The sequence below is a fragment of the Mustela nivalis genome, assembly GCF_964662115.1.
Source record: "Mustela nivalis genome assembly, chromosome: Y".
Classification (NCBI taxonomy): Eukaryota; Metazoa; Chordata; class Mammalia; order Carnivora; family Mustelidae; genus Mustela; species Mustela nivalis.
In genome coordinates, this window is record NC_139041.1 from 24,270,671 (window position 1) to 24,298,120 (window position 27,450).

Consider the following 27,450-nt stretch of genomic DNA (forward strand, 5'->3'; position numbering starts at 1 on the left):
GCAACAGGAGAATCCCTCAGACCCGACTCTGATTTCCCAAAGAATGCTGCGCTTTCCCAGAGGGGATGCCAGGGCAAAGAGGCTTTCGCTCTATGCGGTATTCTCCCATAGTGCTGCGAATACTAGGCTAAGGCAAGCAGCAACAGCAGCCCACAGAACTGACTCTGATTTCCCAGCGACTGCTATGCTTTCGCAGAGCTTTACAGCTTGGCAGGAACCGCACTTCGCTGCTGCTTCCTCAGAAAGGCTTTGGGTGTTTAGTCTGTCCCGACAGGGAAGAAGAGCCGCGAGAGAGCTGGTGCCTCTTGGGACTTGCTTTCTCGGGCTCCTCGTTCACACCCGGGGTTACCTTGCTATGCCGAACTAAGCAGACACAGTCCCAACCCAGCAGCAGCGTCCGTTCTTAACATGGCACTCAATGCCTATTACAATCTCGTGGGGAAGGTAAGGCTTTGCCTTTGGCTCTGGCGCTCCGGCAGGCTCAAGGTCTAGGCCATTGCCTACACCACAGGAGAGAGCTGGCGACAGGATCACTGCACATGGCCCGTGCACTGGGATGGGGAACTGTGGGGGACTGTCCACACTCTTTCCCCAGCACACCCCCTGCCACCCACATCGCTGCCACATCTTGGTGGAAGATGGCATCTGAATGCCAGTTCCATTTGTGTTGTTTCCGCGAGTTGCAGCTATGTCGCCTGGTGGGAAGCCCAAGTCTGTTCTTGGGACAGATGGCCAAGGAGATGCTGCACCTTTTTGACCAGAGGCAAAGGACTGGCCTGCCTTCTGCCCAGACACCTTCCTCAGCGTGGAGTACGCGCCTCTGCCCTAGTCATGCCCTCATGTCTCCTTAGCAGGCTGGCTTCCATCTCTCTGCACAGGTAGCGGGTGACACTTGTCTTGCCACCGGCCTGTGGTTCGTGCCATGGCAGGCTATCCTGCATCCCGAGTGTTTCCAGACCCCAAGGCCAACGGCTCCTTTTCTTCTCCAGGGGCGGCAGTTGCGCTTTCCCCTCACTTGGTTTCTCTCTCAGGCAGAGGGGATGCTAGGACAAAGCGTATTTCGATCCATGCGGGTATCGTCCACCAAGCTGTGGAGACTAGCTCAGGCAAGCAGAAGCAGCATCCCCTAAAAAAACTCTGATTTCCCAAGGAAAGCTGCGCTTTCCCAGGCGAGATGCCCAGGCAAAGAGGCTTTTGCTGAATGCGGGTTTCTCCCACCGCGAGGCTGGGATCAGGCAAGCAGCCCCAGCCCGCAGAACATTTCTTAGCGAATGCTGTGCTTTCGCAAAGGCTTTGGCTTGGAGCGAACAGCACTTCACTGCTGCTTCCTCAGCAAGGCTTCAGTCGCGTCAGGGAAGCAGAGCTGCGGGAGAGCTGGTGCCTCTTGGACCTTGCTTTCCCAGGCTCCAGTTCGTGTCCTGGGTTCACCCTGCCAAGCCGAACTAAGCAGACACAGCTACAACCCTCCAGTAGCGTGCATAGCCTAGGTTGGCACTCAATACACACTACCATATTCCAGTGTAGGCATCCCTTGGCCTTTTACTCTGGCATTTAAGCGGACTGCAAACTAGACCAGTGCTTTCCCCACAGGAAAGGAGAGCTGACAGGAACCCTGCACATGGCCCGTGCACTGAATAGGGAGCTTTGGGGGACTGTCCCCACTCCTTCCCCTTAAACCCCGTGAATCCTCCAAGCTTCCACATCCTGGAGGAAGTCGGCGTCTGACTCGCTGTTAGTTCAGGGAGCTGTTTCTACGAGTACACCGTAGGCCCCTGGTGACTAGAGCATGTCTGCCCCAGGGACAGGTGGCCAAGGAGCTGCTATCTCCTTGGCCCACAGACTCAGGACAGGCATGCTTTCTACCCAGACTCCTTCCTAAGAGTGGAGCCTGCACCCTGCCATACACATCCCCTCCTGTCTCCTTAGCAACCAGGCTTCTGACTGTCTGAACTGGGAGCGGGTGACACTTGTATTACCACTGAACGCTGTGCCTGCCAGGGTTTCCCTCCTGCTCTGCAACCGTTTCCCGACAAGAAGGCCAATGGCTGCTGCTCTTCTCCCCGGGAAGAGTGTTGAACCTTCCACAGATATGCTCCTGGGGTGCGCAGTGAAAAACGTGTCCCTTTCCTTAAGGCTCTTTCCATAGGCGCAAGCGCGCTTCTCTCACAGGCAGAAGGGATGCCCAGGCAAAGAGGATTTCTCTCCATGCGGGTTTAGTACACTGTGCTGAAGAGACCAGCTCAGGCAACAGGAGAATCCCTCAGACCCGACTCTGATTTCCCAAAGAATGCTGCGCTTTCCCAGAGGGGATGCCAGGGCAAAGAGGCTTTCGCTCTATGCGGTATTCTCCCATAGTGCTGCGAATACTAGGCTAAGGCAAGCAGCAACAGCAGCCCACAGAACCGACTCTGATTTCCCAGCGACTGCTATGCTTTCGCAGAGCTTTACAGCTTGGCAGGAACCGCACTTCGCTGCTGCTTCCTCAGAAAGGCTTTGGGTGTTTAGTCTGTCCCGGCAGGGAAGAAGAGCCGCGGGAGAGCTGGTGCCTCTTGGGACTTGCTTTCTCGGGCTCCTCGTTCACGCCCGGGGTTACCTTGCTATGCCGAACTAAGCAGACACAGTCCCAACCCAGCAGCAGCGTCCGTTCTTAACATGGCACTCAATGCCTATTACAATCTCGTGGGGAAGGTAAGGCTTTGTCTTTGGCTCTGGCGCTCCGGGAGGCTCAAGGTCTAGGCCATTGCCTACACCACAGGAGAGAGCTGGCGACAGGATCACTGCACATGGCCCGTGCACTGGGATGGGGAACTGTGGGGGACTGTCCACACTCTTTCCCCAGCACACCCCCTGCCACCCACATCGCTGCCACATCTTGGTGGAAGATGGCATCTGAATGCCAGTTCCATTTGTGTTGTTTCCGCGAGTTGCAGCTATGTCGCCTGGTGGGAAGCCCAAGTCTGTTCTTGGGACAGATGGCCAAGGAGATGCTGCCCCCTTTTGACCAGAGGCAAAGGACTGGCCTGCCTTCTGCCCAGACTCCTTCCTCAGCGTGGAGTACGCGCCTCTGCCCTAGTCATGCCCCCATGTCTCCCTAGCAGCCTGGCTCCCATCTCTCTGCACAGGTAGCGGGTGACACTTGTCTTGCCACCGGCCTGTGGTTCGTGCCATGGCAGGCTATCCTGCATCCCGAGGGTTTCCAGACCCCAAGGCCAACGGCTCCTTCTCTTCTCCAGGGGCGGCAGCTGCGCTTTCCCCACACTTGGTTTCTCTCTCAGGCAGAGGGGATGCTAGGACAAAGCGTATTTCGCTCCATGCGGGTATCGTCCACCAAGCTGTGGAGACTAGCTCAGGCAAGCAGCAGCAGCATCCCCTAACAAAACTGATTTCCCAAGGAAAGCTGCGCTTTCCCAGGCGAGATGCCCAGGCAAAGAGGCTTTTGCTGAATGCGGGTTTCTCCCACCGCGAGACTGGGATCAGGCAAGCAGCCCCAGCCCGCAGAACATTTCTTAGCGAATGCTGTGCTTTCGCAAAGGCTTTGGCTTGGAGCGAACAGCACTTCACTGCTGCTTCCTCAGCAAGGCTTCAGTCGCGTCAGGGAAGCAGAGCTGCGGGAGAGCTGGTGCCTCTTGGACCTTGCTTTCCCAGGCTCCAGTTCGTGTCCTGGGTTCACCCTGCCAAGCCGAACTAAGCAGACACAGCTACAACCCTCCAGTAGCGTGCATAGCCTAGGTTGGCACTCAATACACACTACCATCTTCCAGTGTAGGCATCCCTTGGCCTTTTACTCTGGCACTTAAGCGGACTGCAAACTAGACCAGTGCTTTCCCCACAGGAAAGGAGAGCTGACAGGAACCCTGCACATGGCCCGTGCACTGAATAGGGAGCTTTGGGGGACTGTCCCCACTCCTTCCCCTTAAACCCCGTGAATCCTCCAAGCTTCCACATCCTGGAGGAAGTCGGCGTCTGACTCGCTGTTAGTTCAGGGAGCTGTTTCTACGAGTACACCGTAGGCCCCTGGTGACTAGAGCATGTCTGCCCCAGGGACAGGTGGCCAAGGAGCTGCTATCTCCTTGGCCCACAGACTCAGGACAGGCATGCTTTCTACCCAGACTCCTTCCTAAGAGTGGAGCCTGCACCCTGCCATACACATCCCCTCCTGTCTCCTTAGCAACCAGGCTTCTGACTGTCTGAACTGGGAGCGGGTGACACTTGTATTACCACTGAACGCTGTGCCTGCCAGGGTCGTCCCTCCTGCTCTGCAACCGTTTCCAGACAAGAAGGCCAATGGCTGCTGCTCTTCTCCCCGGGCAGAGTGTTGAACCTTCCACAGATATGCTCCTGGGGTGCGCAGTGAAAAACGTGTCCCTTTCCTTAAGGCTCTTTCCATAGGCGCAAGCGCGCTTCTCTCACAGGCAGAAGGGATGCCCAGGCAAAGAGGATTTCTCTCCATGCGGGTTTAGTACACTGTGCTGAAGAGACCAGCTCAGGCAACAGGAGAATCCCTCAGACCCGACTCTGATTTCCCAAAGAATGCTGCGCTTTCCCAGAGGGGATGCCAGGGCAAAGAGGCTTTCGCTCTATGCGGTATTCTCCCATAGTGCTGCGAATACTAGGCTAAGGCAAGCAGCAACAGCAGCCCACAGAACCGACTCTGATTTCCCAGCGACTGCTATGCTTTCGCAGAGCTTTACAGCTTGGCAGGAACCGCACTTCGCTGCTGCTTCCTCAGAAAGGCTTTGGGTGTTTAGTCTGTCCCGACAGGGAAGAAGAGCCGCGGGAGAGCTGGTGCCTCTTGGGACTTGCTTTCTCGGGCTCCTCGTTCACACCCGGGGTTACCTTGCTATGCCGAACTAAGCAGACACAGTCCCAACCCAGCAGCAGCGTCCGTTCTTAACATGGCACTCAATGCCTATTACAATCTCGTGGGGAAGGTAAGGCTTTGTCTTTGGCTCTGGCGCTCCGGCAGGCTCAAGGTCTAGGCCAGTGCCTACACCAGAGGAGAGAGCTGGCGACAGGATCACTGCACATGGCCCGTGCACTGGGATGGGGAACTGTGGGGGACTGTCCACACTCTTTCCCCAGCACACCCCCTGCCACCCACATCGCTGCCACATCTTGGTGGAAGATGGCATCTGAATGCCAGTTCCATTTGTGTTGTTTCCGCGAGTTGCAGCTATGTCGCCTGGTGGGAAGCCCAAGTCTGTTCTTGGGACAGATGGCCAAGGAGATGCTGCCCCTTTTTGACCAGAGGCAAAGGACTGGCCTGCCTTCTGCCCAGACACCTTCCTCAGCGTGGAGTACGCGCCTCTGCCCTAGTCATGCCCTCATGTCTCCTTAGCAGCCTGGCTTCCATCTCTCTGCACAGGTAGCGGGTGACACTTGTCTTGCCACCGGCCTGTGGTTCGTGCCATGGCAGGCTATCCTGCATCCCGAGTGTTTCCAGACCCCAAGGCCAACGGCTCCTTTTCTTCTCCAGGGGCGGCAGCTGCGCTTTCCCCTCACTTGGTTTCTCTCTCAGGCAGAGGGGATGCTAGGACAAAGCGTATTTCGCTCCATGCGGGTATCGTCCACCAAGCTGTGGAGACTAGCTCAGGCAAGCAGCAGCAGCATCCCCTAACAAAACTCTGATTTCCCAAGGAAAGCTGCGCTTTCCCAGGCGAGATGCCCAGGCAAAGAGGCTTTTGCTGAATGCGGGTTTCTCCCACCGCGAGGCTGGGATCAGGCAAGCAGCCCCAGCCCGCAGAACATTTCTTAGCGAATGCTGTGCTTTCGCAAAGGCTTTGGCTTGGAGCGAACAGCACTTCACTGCTGCTTCCTCAGCAAGGCTTCAGTCGCGTCAGGGAAGCAGAGCTGCGGGAGAGCTGGTGCCTCTTGGACCTTGCTTTCCCAGGCTCCAGTTCGTGTCCTGGGTTCACCCTGCCAAGCCGAACTAAGCAGACACAGCTACAACCCTCCAGTAGCGTGCATAGCCTAGGTTGGCACTCAATACACACTACCATCTTCCAGTGTAGGCATCCCTTGGCCTTTTACTCTGGCATTTAAGCGGACTGCAAACTAGACCAGTGCTTTCTTCACAGGAAAGGAGAGCTGACAGGAACCCTGCACATGGCCCTTGCACTGAATAGGGAGCTTTGGGGGACTGTCCCCACTCCTTCCCCTTAAACCCCGTGAATCCTCCAAGCTTCCACATCCTGGAGGAAGTCGGCGTCTGACTCGCTGTTAGTTCAGGGAGCTGTTTCTACGAGTACACCGTAGGCCCCTGGTGACTAGAGCATGTCTGCCCCAGGGACAGGTGGACAAGGAGCTGCTATCTCCTTGGCCCACAGACTCAGGACAGGCATGCTTTCTAACCAGACTCCTTCCTAAGAGTGGAGCCTGCACCCTGCCATACACATACCCTCCTGTCTCCTTAGCAACCAGGCTTCTGACTGTCTGAACTGGGAGCGGGTGACACTTGTATTACCACTGAACGCTGTGCCTGCCAGGGTCGTCCCTCCTGCTCTGCAACCGTTTCCCGACAAGAAGGCCAATGGCTGCTGCTCTTCTCCCCGGGCAGAGTGTTGAACGTTCCACAGATATGCTCCTGGGGTGCGCAGTGAAAAACGTGTCCCTTTCCTTAAGGCTCTTTCCATAGGCGCAAGCGCGCTTCTCTCACAGGCAGAAGGGATGCCCAGGCAAAGAGGATTTCTCTCCATGCGGGTTTAGTACACTGTGCTGAAGAGACCAGCTCAGGCAACAGGAGAATCCCTCAGACCCGACTCTGATTTCCCAAAGAATGCTGCGCTTTCCCAGAGGGGATGCCAGGGCAAAGAGGCTTTCGCTCTATGCGGTATTCTCCCATAGTGCTGCGAATACTAGGCTAAGGCAAGCAGCAACAGCAGCCCACAGAACCGACTCTGATTTCCCAGCGACTGCTATGCTTTCGCAGAGCTTTACAGCTTGGCAGGAACCGCACTTCGCTGCTGCTTCCTCAGAAAGGCTTTGGGTGTTTAGTCTGTCCCGACAGGGAAGAAGAGCCGCGGGAGAGCTGGTGCCTCTTGGGACTTGCTTTCTCGGGCTCCTCGTTCACACCCGGGGTTACCTTGCTATGCCGAACTAAGCAGACACAGTCCCAACCCAGCAGCAGCGTCCGTTCTTAACATGGCACTCAATGCCTATTACAATCTCGTGGGGAAGGTAAGGCTTTGTCTTTGGCTCTGGCGCTCCGGCAGGCTCAAGGTCTAGGCCAGTGCCTACACCAGAGGAGAGAGCTGGCGACAGGATCACTGCACATGGCCCGTGCACTGGGATGGGGAACTGTGGGGGACTGTCCACACTCTTTCCCCAGCACACCCCCTGCCACCCACATCGCTGCCACATCTTGGTGGAAGATGGCATCTGAATGCCAGTTCCATTTGTGTTGTTTCCGCGAGTTGCAGCTATGTCGCCTGGTGGGAAGCCCAAGTCTGTTCTTGGGACAGATGGCCAAGGAGATGCTGCCCCTTTTTGACCAGAGGCAAAGGACTGGCCTGCCTTCTGCCCAGACACCTTCCTCAGCGTGGAGTACGCGCCTCTGCCCTAGTCATGCCCTCATGTCTCCTTAGCAGCCTGGCTTCCATCTCTCTGCACAGGTAGCGGGTGACACTTGTCTTGCCACCGGCCTGTGGTTCGTGCCATGGCAGGCTATCCTGCATCCCGAGTGTTTCCAGACCCCAAGGCCAACGGCTCCTTTTCTTCTCCAGGGGCGGCAGCTGCGCTTTCCCCTCACTTGGTTTCTCTCTCAGGCAGAGGGGATGCTAGGACAAAGCGTATTTCGCTCCATGCGGGTATCGTCCACCAAGCTGTGGAGACTAGCTCAGGCAAGCAGCAGCAGCATCCCCTAACAAAACTCTGATTTCCCAAGGAAAGCTGCGCTTTCCCAGGCGAGATGCCCAGGCAAAGAGGCTTTTGCTGAATGCGGGTTTCTCCCACCGCGAGGCTGGGATCAGGCAAGCAGCCCCAGCCCGCAGAACATTTCTTAGCGAATGCTGTGCTTTCGCAAAGGCTTTGGCTTGGAGCGAACAGCACTTCACTGCTGCTTCCTCAGCAAGGCTTCAGTCGCGTCAGGGAAGCAGAGCTGCGGGAGAGCTGGTGCCTCTTGGACCTTGCTTTCCCAGGCTCCAGTTCGTGTCCTGGGTTCACCCTGCCAAGCCGAACTAAGCAGACACAGCTACAACCCTCCAGTAGCGTGCATAGCCTAGGTTGGCACTCAATACACACTACCATCTTCCAGTGTAGGCATCCCTTGGCCTTTTACTCTGGCATTTAAGCGGACTGCAAACTAGACCAGTGCTTTCTTCACAGGAAAGGAGAGCTGACAGGAACCCTGCACATGGCCCTTGCACTGAATAGGGAGCTTTGGGGGACTGTCCCCACTCCTTCCCCTTAAACCCCGTGAATCCTCCAAGCTTCCACATCCTGGAGGAAGTCGGCGTCTGACTCGCTGTTAGTTCAGGGAGCTGTTTCTACGAGTACACCGTAGGCCCCTGGTGACTAGAGCATGTCTGCCCCAGGGACAGGTGGACAAGGAGCTGCTATCTCCTTGGCCCACAGACTCAGGACAGGCATGCTTTCTAACCAGACTCCTTCCTAAGAGTGGAGCCTGCACCCTGCCATACACATCCCCTCCTGTCTCCTTAGCAACCAGGCTTCTGACTGTCTGAACTGGGAGCGGGTGACACTTGTATTACCACTGAACGCTGTGCCTGCCAGGGTCGTCCCTCCTGCTCTGCAACCGTTTCCAGACAAGAAGGCCAATGGCTGCTGCTCTTCTCCCCGGGCAGAGTGTTGAACCTTCCACAGATATGCTCCTGGGGTGCGCAGTGAAAAACGTGTCCCTTTCCTTAAGGCTCTTTCCATAGGCGCAAGCGCGCTTCTCTCACAGGCAGAAGGGATGCCCAGGCAAAGAGGATTTCTCTCCATGCGGGTTTAGTACACTGTGCTGAAGAGACCAGCTCAGGCAACAGGAGAATCCCTCAGACCCGACTCTGATTTCCCAAAGAATGCTGCGCTTTCCCAGAGGGGATGCCAGGGCAAAGAGGCTTTCGCTCTATGCGGTATTCTCCCATAGTGCTGAGAATACTAGGCTAAGGCAAGCAGCCACAGCAGCCCACAGAACTGACTCTGATTTCCCAGCGACTGCTATGCTTTCGCAGAGCTTTACAGCTTGGCAGGAACCGCACTTCGCTGCTGCTTCCTCAGAAAGGCTTTGGGTGTTTAGTCTGTCCCGACAGGGAAGAAGAGCCGCGAGAGAGCTGGTGCCTCTTGGGACTTGCTTTCTCGGGCTCCTCGTTCACACCCGGGGTTACCTTGCTATGCCGAACTAAGCAGACACAGTCCCAACCCAGCAGCAGCGTCCGTTCTTAACATGGCACTCAATGCCTATTACAATCTCGTGGGGAAGGTAAGGCTTTGCCTTTGGCTCTGGCGCTCCGGCAGGCTCAAGGTCTAGGCCATTGCCTACACCACAGGAGAGAGCTGGCGACAGGATCACTGCACATGGCCCGTGCACTGGGATGGGGAACTGTGGGGGACTGTCCACACTCTTTCCCCAGCACACCCCCTGCCACCCACATCGCTGCCACATCTTGGTGGAAGATGGCATCTGAATGCCAGTTCCATTTGTGTTGTTTCCGCGAGTTGCAGCTATGTCGCCTGGTGGGAAGCCCAAGTCTGTTCTTGGGACAGATGGCCAAGGAGATGCTGCACCTTTTTGACCAGAGGCAAAGGACTGGCCTGCCTTCTGCCCAGACACCTTCCTCAGCGTGGAGTACGCGCCTCTGCCCTAGTCATGCCCTCATGTCTCCTTAGCAGCCTGGCTTCCATCTCTCTGCACAGGTAGCGGGTGACACTTGTCTTGCCACCGGCCTGTGGTTCGTGCCATGGCAGGCTATCCTGCATCCCGAGTGTTTCCAGACCCCAAGGCCAACGGCTCCTTTTCTTCTCCAGGGGCGGCAGTTGCGCTTTCCCCTCACTTGGTTTCTCTCTCAGGCAGAGGGGATGCTAGGACAAAGCGTATTTCGCTCCATGCGGGTATCGTCCACCAAGCTGTGGAGACTAGCTCAGGCAAGCAGAAGCAGCATCCCCTAAAAAAACTCTGATTTCCCAAGGAAAGCTGCGCTTTCCCAGGCGAGATGCCCAGGCAAAGAGGCTTTTGCTGAATGCGGGTTTCTCCCACCGCGAGGCTGGGATCAGGCAAGCAGCCCCAGCCCGCAGAACATTTCTTAGCGAATGCTGTGCTTTCGCAAAGGCTTTGGCTTGGAGCGAACAGCACTTCACTGCTGCTTCCTCAGCAAGGCTTCAGTCGCGTCAGGGAAGCAGAGCTGCGGGAGAGCTGGTGCCTCTTGGACCTTGCTTTCCCAGGCTCCAGTTCGTGTCCTGGGTTCACCCTGCCAAGCCGAACTAAGCAGACACAGCTACAACCCTCCAGTAGCGTGCATAGCCTAGGTTGGCACTCAATACACACTACCATCTTCCAGTGTAGGCATCCCTTGGCCTTTTACTCTGGCATTTAAGCGGACTGCAAACTAGACCAGTGCTTTCCCCACAGGAAAGGAGAGCTGACAGGAACCCTGCACATGGCCCGTGCACTGAATAGGGAGCTTTGGGGGACTGTCCCCACTCCTTCCCCTTAAACCCCGTGAATCCTCCAAGCTTCCACATCCTGGAGGAAGTCGGCGTCTGACTCGCTGTTAGTTCAGGGAGCTGTTTCTACGAGTACACCGTAGGCCCCTGGTGACTAGAGCATGTCTGCCCCAGGGACAGGTGGCCAAGGAGCTGCTATCTCCTTGGCCCACAGACTCAGGACAGGCATGCTTTCTACCCAGACTCCTTCCTAAGAGTGGAGCCTGCACCCTGCCATACACATCCCCTCCTGTCTCCTTAGCAACCAGGCTTCTGACTGTCTGAACTGGGAGCGGGTGACACTTGTATTACCACTGAACGCTGTGCCTGCCAGGGTTTCCCTCCTGCTCTGCAACCGTTTCCCGACAAGAAGGCCAATGGCTGCTGCTCTTCTCCCCGGGCAGAGTGTTGAACGTTCCACAGATATGCTCCTGGGGTGCGCAGTGAAAAACGTGTCCCTTTCCTTAAGGCTCTTTCCATAGGCGCAAGCGCGCTTCTCTCACAGGCAGAAGGGATGCCCAGGCAAAGAGGATTTCTCTCCATGCGGGTTTAGTACACTGTGCTGAAGAGACCAGCTCAGGCAACAGGAGAATCCCTCAGACCCGACTCTGATTTCCCAAAGAATGCTGCGCTTTCCCAGAGGGGATGCCAGGGCAAAGAGGCTTTCGCTCTATGCGGTATTCTCCCATAGTGCTGCGAATACTAGGCTAAGGCAAGCAGCAACAGCAGCCCACAGAACCGACTCTGATTTCCCAGCGACTGCTATGCTTTCGCAGAGCTTTACAGCTTGGCAGGAACCGCACTTCGCTGCTGCTTCCTCAGAAAGGCTTTGGGTGTTTAGTCTGTCCCGGCAGGGAAGAAGAGCCGCGGGAGAGCTGGTGCCTCTTGGGACTTGCTTTCTCGGGCTCCTCGTTCACGCCCGGGGTTACCTTGCTATGCCGAACTAAGCAGACACAGTCCCAACCCAGCAGCAGCGTCCGTTCTTAACATGGCACTCAATGCCCATTACAATCTCGTGGGGAAGGTAAGGCTTTGTCTTTGGCTCTGGCGCTCCGGGAGGCTCAAGGTCTAGGCCATTGCCTACACCACAGGAGAGAGCTGGCGACAGGATCACTGCACATGGCCCGTGCACTGGGATGGGGAACTGTGGGGGACTGTCCACACTCTTTCCCCAGCACACCCCCTGCCACCCACATCGCTGCCACATCTTGGTGGAAGATGGCATCTGAATGCCAGTTCCATTTGTGTTGTTTCCGCGAGTTGCAGCTATGTCGCCTGGTGGGAAGCCCAAGTCTGTTCTTGGGACAGATGGCCAAGGAGATGCTGCCCCCTTTTGACCAGAGGCAAAGGACTGGCCTGCCTTCTGCCCAGACTCCTTCCTCAGCGTGGAGTACGCGCCTCTGCCCTAGTCATGCCCCCATGTCTCCCTAGCAGCCTGGCTCCCATCTCTCTGCACAGGTAGCGGGTGACACTTGTCTTGCCACCGGCCTGTGGTTCGTGCCATGGCAGGCTATCCTGCATCCCGAGGGTTTCCAGACCCCAAGGCCAACGGCTCCTTCTCTTCTCCAGGGGCGGCAGCTGCGCTTTCCCCACACTTGGTTTCTCTCTCAGGCAGAGGGGATGCTAGGACAAAGCGTATTTCGCTCCATGCGGGTATCGTCCACCAAGCTGTGGAGACTAGCTCAGGCAAGCAGCAGCAGCATCCCCTAACAAAACTGATTTCCCAAGGAAAGCTGCGCTTTCCCAGGCGAGATGCCCAGGCAAAGAGGCTTTTGCTGAATGCGGGTTTCTCCCACCGCGAGACTGGGATCAGGCAAGCAGCCCCAGCCCGCAGAACATTTCTTAGCGAATGCTGTGCTTTCGCAAAGGCTTTGGCTTGGAGCGAACAGCACTTCACTGCTGCTTCCTCAGCAAGGCTTCAGTCGCGTCAGGGAAGCAGAGCTGCGGGAGAGCTGGTGCCTCTTGGACCTTGCTTTCCCAGGCTCCAGTTCGTGTCCTGGGTTCACCCTGCCAAGCCGAACTAAGCAGACACAGCTACAACCCTCCAGTAGCGTGCATAGCCTAGGTTGGCACTCAATACACACTACCATCTTCCAGTGTAGGCATCCCTTGGCCTTTTACTCTGGCACTTAAGCGGACTGCAAACTAGACCAGTGCTTTCCCCACAGGAAAGGAGAGCTGACAGGAACCCTGCACATGGCCCGTGCACTGAATAGGGAGCTTTGGGGGACTGTCCCCACTCCTTCCCCTTAAACCCCGTGAATCCTCCAAGCTTCCACATCCTGGAGGAAGTCGGCGTCTGACTCGCTGTTAGTTCAGGGAGCTGTTTCTACGAGTACACCGTAGGCCCCTGGTGACTAGAGCATGTCTGCCCCAGGGACAGGTGGCCAAGGAGCTGCTATCTCCTTGGCCCACAGACTCAGGACAGGCATGCTTTCTACCCAGACTCCTTCCTAAGAGTGGAGCCTGCACCCTGCCATACACATCCCCTCCTGTCTCCTTAGCAACCAGGCTTCTGACTGTCTGAACTGGGAGCGGGTGACACTTGTATTACCACTGAACGCTGTGCCTGCCAGGGTCGTCCCTCCTGCTCTGCAACCGTTTCCAGACAAGAAGGCCAATGGCTGCTGCTCTTCTCCCCGGGCAGAGTGTTGAACGTTCCACAGATATGCTCCTGGGGTGCGCAGTGAAAAACGTGTCCCTTTCCTTAAGGCTCTTTCCATAGGCGCAAGCGCGCTTCTCTCACAGGCAGAAGGGATGCCCAGGCAAAGAGGATTTCTCTCCATGCGGGTTTAGTACACTGTGCTGAAGAGACCAGCTCAGGCAACAGGAGAATCCCTCAGACCCGACTCTGATTTCCCAAAGAATGCTGCGCTTTCCCAGAGGGGATGCCAGGGCAAAGAGGCTTTCGCTCTATGCGGTATTCTCCCATAGTGCTGCGAATACTAGGCTAAGGCAAGCAGCAACAGCAGCCCACAGAACCGACTCTGATTTCCCAGCGACTGCTATGCTTTCGCAGAGCTTTACAGCTTGGCAGGAACCGCACTTCGCTGCTGCTTCCTCAGAAAGGCTTTGGGTGTTTAGTCTGTCCCGGCAGGGAAGAAGAGCCGCGGGAGAGCTGGTGCCTCTTGGGACTTGCTTTCTCGGGCTCCTCGTTCACGCCCGGGGTTACCTTGCTATGCCGAACTAAGCAGACACAGTCCCAACCCAGCAGCAGCGTCCGTTCTTAACATGGCACTCAATGCCTATTACAATCTCGTGGGGAAGGTAAGGCTTTGTCTTTGGCTCTGGCGCTCCGGGAGGCTCAAGGTCTAGGCCATTGCCTACACCACAGGAGAGAGCTGGCGACAGGATCACTGCACATGGCCCGTGCACTGGGATGGGGAACTGTGGGGGACTGTCCACACTCTTTCCCCAGCACACCCCCTGCCACCCACATCGCTGCCACATCTTGGTGGAAGATGGCATCTGAATGCCAGTTCCATTTGTGTTGTTTCCGCGAGTTGCAGCTATGTCGCCTGGTGGGAAGCCCAAGTCTGTTCTTGGGACAGATGGCCAAGGAGATGCTGCCCCCTTTTGACCAGAGGCAAAGGACTGGCCTGCCTTCTGCCCAGACTCCTTCCTCAGCGTGGAGTACGCGCCTCTGCCCTAGTCATGCCCCCATGTCTCCCTAGCAGCCTGGCTCCCATCTCTCTGCACAGGTAGCGGGTGACACTTGTCTTGCCACCGGCCTGTGGTTCGTGCCATGGCAGGCTATCCTGCATCCCGAGTGTTTCCAGACCCCAAGGCCAACGGCTCCTTCTCTTCTCCAGGGGCGGCAGCTGCGCTTTCCCCACACTTGGTTTCTCTCTCAGGCAGAGGGGATGCTAGGACAAAGCGTATTTCGCTCCATGCGGGTATCGTCCACCAAGCTGTGGAGACTAGCTCAGGCAAGCAGCAGCAGCATCCCCTAACAAAACTGATTTCCCAAGGAAAGCTGCGCTTTCCCAGGCGAGATGCCCAGGCAAAGAGGCTTTTGCTGAATGCGGGTTTCTCCCACCGCGAGACTGGGATCAGGCAAGCAGCCCCAGCCCGCAGAACATTTCTTAGCGAATGCTGTGCTTTCGCAAAGGCTTTGGCTTGGAGCGAACAGCACTTCACTGCTGCTTCCTCAGCAAGGCTTCAGTCGCGTCAGGGAAGCAGAGCTGCGGGAGAGCTGGTGCCTCTTGGACCTTGCTTTCCCAAGCTCCAGTTCGTGTCCTGGGTTCACCCTGCCAAGCCGAACTAAGCAGACACAGCTACAACCCTCCAGTAGCGTGCATAGCCTAGGTTGGCACTCAATACACACTACCATCTTCCAGTGTAGGCATCCCTTGGCCTTTTACTCTGGCACTTAAGCGGACTGCAAACTAGACCAGTGCTTTCCCCACAGGAAAGGAGAGCTGACAGGAACCCTGCACATGGCCCGTGCACTGAATAGGGAGCTTTGGGGGACTGTCCCCACTCCTTCTTCTTAAACCCCGTGAATACTCCAAGCTTCCACATCCTGGAGGAAGTCGGTGTCTGACTCGCTGTTAGTTCAGGGAGCTGTTTCTGCGAGTACACCGTAGGCCCCTGGTGACTAGAGCATGTCTGCCCCAGGGACAGGTGGCCAAGGAGCTGCTATCTCCTTGGCCCACAGACTCAGGACAGGCATGCTTTCTACCCAGACTCCTTCCTAAGAGTGGAGCCTGCACCCTGCCATACACATCCCCTGCTGTCTCCTTAGCAACCAGGCTTCTGACTGTCTGAACTGGGAGCGGGTGACACTTGTATTACCACTGAACGCTGTGCCTGCCAGGGTCGTCCCTCCTGCTTTGCAACCGTTTCCAGACAAGAAGGCCAATGGCTGCTGCTCTTCTCCCCGGGCAGAGTGTTGAACCTTCCACAGATATGCTCCTGGGGTGCGCAGTGAAAAACGTGTCCCTTTCCTTAAGGCTCTTTCCATAGGCGCAAGCGCGCTTCTCTCACAGGCAGAAGGGATGCCCAGGCAAAGAGGATTTCTCTCCATGCGGGTTTAGTACACTGTGCTGAAGAGACCAGCTCAGGCAACAGGAGAATCCCTCAGACCCGACTCTGATTTCCCAAAGAATGCTGCGCTTTCCCAGAGGGGATGCCAGGGCAAAGAGGCTTTCGCTCTATGCGGTATTCTCCCATAGTGCTGCGAATACTAGGCTAAGGCAAGCAGCAACAGCAGCCCACAGAACTGACTCTGATTTCCCAGCGACTGCTATGCTTTCGCAGAGCTTTACAGCTTGGCAGGAACCGCACTTCGCTGCTGCTTCCTCAGAAAGGCTTTGGGTGTTTAGTCTGTCCCGACAGGGAAGAAGAGCCGCGAGAGAGCTGGTGCCTCTTGGGACTTGCTTTCTCGGGCTCCTCGTTCACACCCGGGGTTACCTTGCTATGCCGAACTAAGCAGACACAGTCCCAACCCAGCAGCAGCGTCCGTTCTTAACATGGCACTCAATGCCTATTACAATCTCGTGGGGAAGGTAAGGCTTTGCCTTTGGCTCTGGCGCTCCGGCAGGCTCAAGGTCTAGGCCATTGCCTACACCACAGGAGAGAGCTGGCGACAGGATCACTGCACATGGCCCGTGCACTGGGATGGGGAACTGTGGGGGACTGTCCACACTCTTTCCCCAGCACACCCCCTGCCACCCACATCGCTGCCACATCTTGGTGGAAGATGGCATCTGAATGCCAGTTCCATTTGTGTTGTTTCCGCGAGTTGCAGCTATGTCGCCTGGTGGGAAGCCCAAGTCTGTTCTTGGGACAGATGGCCAAGGAGATGCTGCACCTTTTTGACCAGAGGCAAAGGACTGGCCTGCCTTCTGCCCAGACACCTTCCTCAGCGTGGAGTACGCGCCTCTGCCCTAGTCATGCCCTCATGTCTCCTTAGCAGCCTGGCTTCCATCTCTCTGCACAGGTAGCGGGTGACACTTGTCTTGCCACCGGCCTGTGGTTCGTGCCATGGCAGGCTATCCTGCATCCCGAGTGTTTCCAGACCCCAAGGCCAACGGCTCCTTTTCTTCTCCAGGGGCGGCAGTTGCGCTTTCCCCTCACTTGGTTTCTCTCTCAGGCAGAGGGGATGCTAGGACAAAGCGTATTTCGCTCCATGCGGGTATCGTCCACCAAGCTGTGGAGACTAGCTCAGGCAAGCAGAAGCAGCATCCCCTAAAAAAACTCTGATTTCCCAAGGAAAGCTGCGCTTTCCCAGGCCAGATGCCCAGGCAAAGAGGCTTTTGCTGAATGCGGGTTTCTCCCACCGCGAGGCTGGGATCAGGCAAGCAGCCCCAGCCCGCAGAACATTTCTTAGCGAATGCTGTGCTTTCGCAAAGGCTTTGGCTTGGAGCGAACAGCACTTCACTGCTGCTTCCTCAGCAAGGCTTCAGTCGCGTTAGGGAAGCAGAGCTGCGGGAGAGCTGGTGCCTCTTGGACCTTGCTTTCCCAGGCTCCAGTTCGTGTCCTGGGTTCACCCTGCCAAGCCGAACTAAGCAGACACAGCTACAACCCTCCAGTAGCGTGCATAGCCTAGGTTGGCACTCAATACACACTACCATCTTCCAGTGTAGGCATCCCTTGGCCTTTTACTCTGGCATTTAAGCGGACTGCAAACTATACCAGTGCTTTCCCCACAGGAAAGGAGAGCTGACAGGAACCCTGCACATGGCCCGTGCACTGAATAGGGAGCTTTGGGGGACTGTCCCCACTCCTTCCCCTTAAACCCCGTGAATCCTCCAAGCTTCCACATCCTGGAGGAAGTCGGCGTCTGACTCGCTGTTAGTTCAGGGAGCTGTTTCTACGAGTACACCGTAGGCCCCTGGTGACTAGAGCATGTCTGCCCCAGGGACAGGTGGCCAAGGAGCTGCTATCTCCTTGGCCCACAGACTCAGGACAGGCATGCTTTCTACCCAGACTCCTTCCTAAGAGTGGAGCCTGCACCCTGCCATACACATCCCCTCCTGTCTCCTTAGCAACCAGGCTTCTGACTGTCTGAACTGGGAGCGGGTGACACTTGTATTACCACTGAACGCTGTGCCTGCCAGGGTCGTCCCTCCTGCTCTGCAACCGTTTCCCGACAAGAAGGCCAATGGCTGCTGCTCTTCTCCCCGGGCAGAGTGTTGAACGTTCCACAGATATGCTCCTGGGGTGCGCAGTGAAAAACGTGTCCCTTTCCTTAAGGCTCTTTCCATAGGCGCAAGCGCGCTTCTCTCACAGGCAGAAGGGATGCCCAGGCAAAGAGGATTTCTCTCCATGCGGGTTTAGTACACTGTGCTGAAGAGACCAGCTCAGGCAACAGGAGAATCCCTCAGACCCGACTCTGATTTCCCAAAGAATGCTGCGCTTTCCCAGAGGGGATGCCAGGGCAAAGAGGCTTTCGCTCTATGCGGTATTCTCCCATAGTGCTGCGAATACTAGGCTAAGGCAAGCAGCAACAGCAGCCCACAGAACCGACTCTGATTTCCCAGCGACTGCTATGCTTTCGCAGAGCTTTACAGCTTGGCAGGAACCGCACTTCGCTGCTGCTTCCTCAGAAAGGCTTTGGGTGTTTAGTCTGTCCCGGCAGGGAAGAAGAGCCGCGGGAGAGCTGGTGCCTCTTGGGACTTGCTTTCTCGGGCTCCTCGTTCACGCCCGGGGTTACCTTGCTATGCCGAACTAAGCAGACACAGTCCCAACCCAGCAGCAGCGTCCGTTCTTAACATGGCACTCAATGCCTATTACAATCTCGTGGGGAAGGTAAGGCTTTGTCTTTGGCTCTGGCGCTCCGGGAGGCTCAAGGTCTAGGCCATTGCCTACACCACAGGAGAGAGCTGGCGACAGGATCACTGCACATGGCCCGTGCACTGGGATGGGGAACTGTGGGGGACTGTCCACACTCTTTCCCCAGCACACCCCCTGCCACCCACATCGCTGCCACATCTTGGTGGAAGATGGCATCTGAATGCCAGTTCCATTTGTGTTGTTTCCGCGAGTTGCAGCTATGTCGCCTGGTGGGAAGCCCAAGTCTGTTCTTGGGACAGATGGCCAAGGAGATGCTGCCCCCTTTTGACCAGAGGCAAAGGACTGGCCTGCCTTCTGCCCAGACTCCTTCCTCAGCATGGAGTACGCGCCTCTGCCCTAGTCATGCCCTCATGTCTCCCTAGCAGCCTGGCTTCCATCTCTCTGCACAGGTAGCGGGTGACACTTGTCTTGCCACCGGCCTGTGGTTCGTGCCATGGCAGGCTATCCTGCATCCCGAGGGTTTCCAGACCCCAAGGCCAACGGCTCCTTCTCTTCTCCAGGGGCGGCAGCTGCGCTTTCCCCACACTTGGTTTCTCTCTCAGGCAGAGGGGATGCTAGGACAAAGCGTATTTCGCTCCATGCGGGTATCGTCCACCAAGCTGTGGAGACTAGCTCAGGCAAGCAGCAGCAGCATCCCCTAACAAAACTCTGATTTCCCAAGGAAAGCTGCGCTTTCCCAGGCGAGATGCCCAGGCAAAGAGGCTTTTGCTGAATGCGGGTTTCTCCCACCGCGAGACTGGGATCAGGCAAGCAGCCCCAGCTCGCAGAACATTTCTTAGCGAATGCTGTGCTTTCGCAAAGGCTTTGGCTTGGAGCGAACAGCACTTCACTGCTGCTTCCTCAGCAAGGCTTCAGTCGCGTCAGGGAAGCAGAGCTGCGGGAGAGCTGGTGCCTCTTGGACCTTGCTTTCCCAGGCTCCAGTTCGTGTCCTGGGTTCACCCTGCCAAGCCGAACTAAGCAGACACAGCTACAACCCTCCAGTAGCGTGCATAGCCTAGGTTGGCACTCAATACACACTACCATCTTCCAGTGTAGGCATCCCTTGGCCTTTTACTCTGGCACTTAAGCGGACTGCAAACTAGACCAGTGCTTTCCCCACAGGAAAGGAGAGCTGACAGGAACCCTGCACATGGCCCGTGCACTGAATAGGGAGCTTTGGGGGACTGCCCCACTCCTTCCCCTTAATCCCCGTGAATAATCCAAGCTTCCACATCCTGGAGGAAGTCGGCGTCTGACTCGCTGTTAGTTCAAAGAGCTGTTTCTGTGAGTACACCGTAGGCCCCTGGTGACTAGAGCATGTCTGCCCCAGGGACAGGTGGCCAAGGAGCTGCTATCTCCTTGGCCCACAGACTCAGGACAGGCATGCTTTCTACCCAGACTCCTTCCTAAGAGTGGAGCCTGCACCCTGCCATACACATCCCCTGCTGTCTCCTTAGCAACCAGGCTTCTGACTGTCTGAACTGGGAGCGGGTGACACTTGTATTACCACTGAACGCTGTGCCTGCCAGGGTCGTCCCTCCTGCTTTGCAACCGTTTCCAGACAAGAAGGCCAATGGCTGCTGCTCTTCTCCCCGGGCAGAGTGTTGAACCTTCCACAGATATGCTCCTGGGGTGCGCATTGAAAAACGTGTCCCTTTCCTTAAGGCTCTTTCCATAGGCGCAAGCGCGCTTCTCTCACAGGCAGAAGGGATGCCCAGGCAAAGAGGATTTCTCTCCATGCGGGTTTAGTACACTGTGCTGAAGAGACCAGCTCAGGCAACAGGAGAATCCCTCAGACCCGACTCTGATTTCCCAAAGAATGCTGCGCTTTCCCAGAGGGGATGCCAGGGCAAAGAGGCTTTCGCTCTATGCGGTATTCTCCCATAGTGCTGCGAATACTAGGCTAAGGCAAGCAGCAACAGCAGCCCACAGAACCGACTCTGATTTCCCAGCGACTGCTATGCTTTCGCAGAGCTTTTCAGCTTGGCAGGAACCGCACTTCGCTGCTGCTTCCTCAGAAAGGCTTTGGGTGTTTAGTCTGTCCCGGCAGGGAAGAAGAGCCGCGGGAGAGCTGGTGCCTCTTGGGACTTGCTTTCTCGGGCTCCTCGTTCACACCCGGGATTACCTTGCTATGCCGAACTAAGCAGACACAGTCCCAACCCAGCAGCAGCGTCCGTTCTTAACATGGCACTCAATGCCTATTACAATCTCGTGGGGAAGGTAAGGCTTTGCCTTTGGCTCTGGCGCTACGGCAGGCTCAAGGTCTAGGCCAGTGCCTACACCACAGGAGATAGCTGGCGACAGGATCACTGCACATGGTCCGTGCACTGGGATGGGGAACTGTGGGGGACTGTCCACATTCTTTCCCCAGCACACCCCCTGCCACCCACATCACTGCCACATCTTGGTGGAAGATGGCATCTGAATGCCAGTTCCATTTGTGTTGTTTCCGCGAGTTGCAGCTATGTCGCCTGGTGGGAAGCCCAAGTCTGTTCTTGGGACAGATGGCCAAGGAGATGCTGCCCCTTTTTGACCAGAGGCAAAGGACTGGCCTGCCTTCTGCCCAGACTCCTTCCTCAGCGTGGAGTACGCGCCTCTGCCCTAGTCATGCCCTCATGTCTCCTTAGCAGCCTGGCTTCCATCTCTCTGCACAGGTAGCGGGTGACACTTGTCTTGCCACCGGCCTGTGGTTCGTGCCATGGCAGGCTATCCTGCATCCCGAGGGTTTCCAGACCCCAAGGCCAACGGCTCCTTCTCTTCTCCAGGGGCGGCAGCTGCGCTTTCCCCACACTTGGTTTCTCTCTCAGGCAGAGGGGATGCTAGGACAAAGCGTATTTCGCTCCATGCGGGTATCGTCCACCAAGCTGTGGAGACTAGCTCAGGCAAGCAGCAGCAGCATCCCCTAACAAAACTCTGATTTCCCAAGGAAAGCTGCGCTTTCCCAGGCGAGATGCCCAGGCAAAGAGGCTTTTGCTGAATGCGGGTTTCTCCCACCGCGAGACTGGGATCAGGCAAGCAGCCCCAGCTCGCAGAACATTTCTTAGCGAATGCTGTGCTTTCGCAAAGGCTTTGGCTTGGAGCGAACAGCACTTCACTGCTGCTTCCTCAGCAAGGCTTCAGTCGCGTCAGGGAAGCAGAGCTGCGGGAGAGCTGGTGCCTCTTGGACCTTGCTTTCCCAGGCTCCAGTTCGTGTCCTGGGTTCACCCTGCCAAGCCGAACTAAGCAGACACAGCTACAACCCTCCAGTAGCGTGCATAGCCTAGGTTGGCACTCAATACACACTACCATCTTCCAGTGTAGGCATCCCTTGGCCTTTTACTCTGGCACTTAAGCGGACTGCAAACTAGACCAGTGCTTTCCCCACAGGAAAGGAGAGCTGACAGGAACCCTGCACATGGCCCGTGCACTGAATAGGGAGCTTTGGGGGACTGCCCCACTCCTTCCCCTTAATCCCCGTGAATAATCCAAGCTTCCACATCCTGGAGGAAGTCGGCGTCTGACTCGCTGTTAGTTCAAAGAGCTGTTTCTGTGAGTACACCGTAGGCCCCTGGTGACTAGAGCATGTCTGCCCCAGGGACAGGTGGCCAAGGAGCTGCTATCTCCTTGGCCCACAGACTCAGGACAGGCATGCTTTCTACCCAGACTCCTTCCTAAGAGTGGAGCCTGCACCCTGCCATACACATCCCCTGCTGTCTCCTTAGCAACCAGGCTTCTGACTGTCTGAACTGGGAGCGGGTGACACTTGTATTACCACTGAACGCTGTGCCTGCCAGGGTCGTCCCTCCTGCTTTGCAACCGTTTCCAGACAAGAAGGCCAATGGCTGCTGCTCTTCTCCCCGGGCAGAGTGTTGAACCTTCCACAGATATGCTCCTGGGGTGCGCATTGAAAAACGTGTCCCTTTCCTTAAGGCTCTTTCCATAGGCGCAAGCGCGCTTCTCTCACAGGCAGAAGGGATGCCCAGGCAAAGAGGATTTCTCTCCATGCGGGTTTAGTACACTGTGCTGAAGAGACCAGCTCAGGCAACAGGAGAATCCCTCAGACCCGACTCTGATTTCCCAAAGAATGCTGCGCTTTCCCAGAGGGGATGCCAGGGCAAAGAGGCTTTCGCTCTATGCGGTATTCTCCCATAGTGCTGCGAATACTAGGCTAAGGCAAGCAGCAACAGCAGCCCACAGAACCGACTCTGATTTCCCAGCGACTGCTATGCTTTCGCAGAGCTTTTCAGCTTGGCAGGAACCGCACTTCGCTGCTGCTTCCTCAGAAAGGCTTTGGGTGTTTAGTCTGTCCCGGCAGGGAAGAAGAGCCGCGGGAGAGCTGGTGCCTCTTGGGACTTGCTTTCTCGGGCTCCTCGTTCACACCCGGGGTTACCTTGCTATGCCGAACTAAGCAGACACAGTCCCAACCCAGCAGCAGCGTCCGTTCTTAACATGGCACTCAATGCCTATTACAATCTCGTGGGGAAGGTAAGGCTTTGCCTTTGGCTCTGGCGCTCCGGCAGGCTCAAGGTCTAGGCCAGTGCCTACACCACAGGAGATAGCTGGCGACAGGATCACTGCACATGGTCCGTGCACTGGGATGGGGAACTGTGGGGGACTGTCCACATTCTTTCCCCAGCACACCCCCTGCCACCCACATCACTGCCACATCTTGGTGGAAGATGGCATCTGAATGCCAGTTCCATTTGTGTTGTTTCCGCGAGTTGCAGCTATGTCGCCTGGTGGGAAGCCCAAGTCTGTTCTTGGGACAGATGGCCAAGGAGATGCTGCCCCTTTTTGACCAGAGGCAAAGGACTGGCCTGCCTTCTGCCCAGACTCCTTCCTCAGCGTGGAGTACGCGCCTCTGCCCTAGTCATGCCCTCATGTCTCCTTAGCAGCCTGGCTTCCATCTCTCTGCACAGGTAGCGGGTGACACTTGTCTTGCCACCGGCCTGTGGTTCGTGCCATGGCAGGCTATCCTGCATCCCGAGTGTTTCCAGACCCCAAGGCCAACGGCTCCTTCTCTTCTCCAGGGGCGGCAGCTGCGCTTTCCCCACACTTGGTTTCTCTCTCAGGCAGAGGGGATGCTAGGACAAAGCGTATTTCGCTCCATGCGGGTATCGTCCACCAAGCTGTGGAGACTAGCTCAGGCAAGCAGCAGCAGCATCCCCTAACAAAACTCTGATTTCCCAAGGAAAGCTGCGCTTTCCCAGGCGAGATGCCCAGGCAAAGAGGCTTTTGCTGAATGCGGGTTTCTCCCACCGCGAGACTGGGATCAGGCAAGCAGCCCCAGCCCGCAGAACATTTCTTAGCGAATGCTGTGCTTTCGCAAAGGCTTTGGCTTGGAGCGAACAGCACTTCACTGCTGCTTCCTCAGCAAGGCTTCAGTCGCGTCAGGGAAGCAGAGCTGCGGGAGAGCTGGTGACTCTTGGACCTTGCTTTCCCAGGCTCCAGTTCGTGTTCTGGGTTCACCCTGCCAAGCCGATCTAAGCAGACACAGCTACAACCCTCCAGTAGCGTGCATAGCCTAGGTTGGCACTCAATACACACTACCATCTTCCAGTGTAGGCATCCCTTGGCCTTTTACTCTGGCACTTAAGCGGACTGCAAACTAGACCAGTGCTTTCCCCACAGGAAAGGAGAGCTGACAGGAACCCTGCACATGGCCCGTGCACTGAATAGGGAGCTTTGGGGGACTGTCCCCACTCCTTCCGCTTAAACCCCGTGAATACTCCAAGCTTCCACATCCTGGAGGAAGTCGGCGTCTGACTCGCTGTTAGTTCAGGGAGCTGTTTCTGCGAGTACACCGTAGGCCCCTGGTGACTAGAGCATGTCTGCCCCAGGGACAGGTGGCCAAGGAGCTGCTATCTCCTTGGCCCACAGACTCAGGACAGGCATGCTTTCTACCCAGACTCCTTCCTAAGAGTGGAGCCTGCACCCTGCCATACACATCCCCTGCTGTCTCCTTAGCAACCAGGCTTCTGACTGTCTGAACTGGGAGCGGGTGACACTTGTATTACCACTGAACGCTGTGCCTGCCAGGGTCGTCCCTCCTGCTTTGCAACCGTTTCCAGACAAGAAGGCCAATGGCTGCTGCTCTTCTCCCCGGGAAGAGTGTTGAACCTTCCACAGATATGCTCCTGGGGTGCGCAGTGAAAAACGTGTCCCTTTCCTTAAGGCTCTTTCCATAGGCGCAAGCGCGCTTCTCTCACAGGCAGAAGGGATGCCCAGGCAAAGAGGATTTCTCTCCATGCGGGTTTAGTACACTGTGCTGAAGAGACCAGCTCAGGCAACAGGAGAATCCCTCAGACCCGACTCTGATTTCCCAAAGAATGCTGCGCTTTCCCAGAGGGGATGCCAGGGCAAAGAGGCTTTCGCTCTATGCGGTATTCTCCCATAGTGCTGCGAATACTAGGCTAAGGCAAGCAGCAACAGCAGCCCACAGAACCGACTCTGATTTCCCAGCGACTGCTATGCTTTCGCAGAGCTTTACAGCTTGGCAGGAACCGCACTTCGCTGCTGCTTCCTCAGAAAGGCTTTGGGTGTTTAGTCTGTCCCGACAGGGAAGAAGAGCCGCGGGAGAGCTGGTGCCTCTTGGGACTTGCTTTCTCGGGCTCCTCGTTCACACCCGGGGTTACCTTGCTATGCCGAACTAAGCAGACACAGTCCCAACCCAGCAGCAGCGTCCGTTCTTAACATGGCACTCAATGCCTATTACAATCTCGTGGGGAAGGTAAGGCTTTGCCTTTGGCTCTGGCGCTCCGGCAGGCTCAAGGTCTAGGCCATTGCCTACACCACAGGAGAGAGCTGGCGACAGGATCACTGCACATGGCCCGTGCACTGGGATGGGGAACTGTGGGGGACTGTCCACACTCTTTCCCCAGCACACCCCCTGCCACCCACATCGCTGCCACATCTTGGTGGAAGATGGCATCTGAATGCCAGTTCCATTTGTGTTGTTTCCGCGAGTTGCAGCTATGTCGCCTGGTGGGAAGCCCAAGTCTGTTCTTGGGACAGATGGCCAAGGAGATGCTGCACCTTTTTGACCAGAGGCAAAGGACTGGCCTGCCTTCTGCCCAGACACCTTCCTCAGCGTGGAGTACGCGCCTCTGCCCTAGTCATGCCCTCATGTCTCCTTAGCAGGCTGGCTTCCATCTCTCTGCACAGGTAGCGGGTGACACTTGTCTTGCCACCGGCCTGTGGTTCGTGCCATGGCAGGCTATCCTGCATCCCGAGTGTTTCCAGACCCCAAGGCCAACGGCTCCTTTTCTTCTCCAGGGGCGGCAGTTGCGCTTTCCCCTCACTTGGTTTCTCTCTCAGGCAGAGGGGATGCTAGGACAAAGCGTATTTCGCTCCATGCGGGTATCGTCCACCAAGCTGTGGAGACTAGCTCAGGCAAGCAGAAGCAGCATCCCCTAAAAAAACTCTGATTTCCCAAGGAAAGCTGCGCTTTCCCAGGCGAGATGCCCAGGCAAAGAGGCTTTTGCTGAATGCGGGTTTCTCCCACCGCGAGGCTGGGATCAGGCAAGCAGCCCCAGCCCGCAGAACATTTCTTAGCGAATGCTGTGCTTTCGCAAAGGCTTTGGCTTGGAGCGAACAGCACTTCACTGCTGCTTCCTCAGCAAGGCTTCAGTCGCGTTAGGGAAGCAGAGCTGCGGGAGAGCTGGTGCCTCTTGGACCTTGCTTTCCCAGGCTCCAGTTCGTGTCCTGGGTTCACCCTGCCAAGCCGAACTAAGCAGACACAGCTACAACCCTCCAGTAGCGTGCATAGCCTAGGTTGGCACTCAATACACACTACCATCTTCCAGTGTAGGCATCCCTTGGCCTTTTACTCTGGCATTTAAGCGGACTGCAAACTAGACCAGTGCTTTCCCCACAGGAAAGGAGAGCTGACAGGAACCCTGCACATGGCCCGTGCACTGAATAGGGAGCTTTGGGGGACTGTCCCCACTCCTTCCCCTTAAACCCCGTGAATCCTCCAAGCTTCCACATCCTGGAGGAAGTCGGCGTCTGACTCGCTGTTAGTTCAGGGAGCTGTTTCTACGAGTACACCGTAGGCCCCTGGTGACTAGAGCATGTCTGCCCCAGGGACAGGTGGCCAAGGAGCTGCTATCTCCTTGGCCCACAGACTCAGGACAGGCATGCTTTCTACCCAGACTCCTTCCTAAGAGTGGAGCCTGCACCCTGCCATACACATCCCCTCCTGTCTCCTTAGCAACCAGGCTTCTGACTGTCTGAACTGGGAGCGGGTGACACTTGTATTACCACTGAACGCTGTGCCTGCCAGGGTTTCCCTCCTGCTCTGCAACCGTTTCCCGACAAGAAGGCCAATGGCTGCTGCTCTTCTCCCCGGGCAGAGTGTTGAACGTTCCACAGATATGCTCCTGGGGTGCGCAGTGAAAAACGTGTCCCTTTCCTTAAGGCTCTTTCCATAGGCGCAAGCGCGCTTCTCTCACAGGCAGAAGGGATGCCCAGGCAAAGAGGATTTCTCTCCATGCGGGTTTAGTACACTGTGCTGAAGAGACCAGCTCAGGCAACAGGAGAATCCCTCAGACCCGACTCTGATTTCCCAAAGAATGCTGCGCTTTCCCAGAGGGGATGCCAGGGCAAAGAGGCTTTCGCTCTATGCGGTATTCTCCCATAGTGCTGCGAATACTAGGCTAAGGCAAGCAGCAACAGCAGCCCACAGAACCGACTCTGATTTCCCAGCGACTGCTATGCTTTCGCAGAGCTTTACAGCTTGGCAGGAACCGCACTTCGCTGCTGCTTCCTCAGAAAGGCTTTGGGTGTTTAGTCTGTCCCGACAGGGAAGAAGAGCCGCGGGAGAGCTGGTGCCTCTTGGGACTTGCTTTCTCGGGCTCCTCGTTCACGCCCGGGGTTACCTTGCTATGCCGAACTAAGCAGACACAGTCCCAACCCAGCAGCAGCGTCCGTTCTTAACATGGCACTCAATGCCTATTACAATCTCGTGGGGAAGGTAAGGCTTTGTCTTTGGCTCTGGCGCTCCGGGAGGCTCAAGGTCTAGGCCATTGCCTACACCACAGGAGAGAGCTG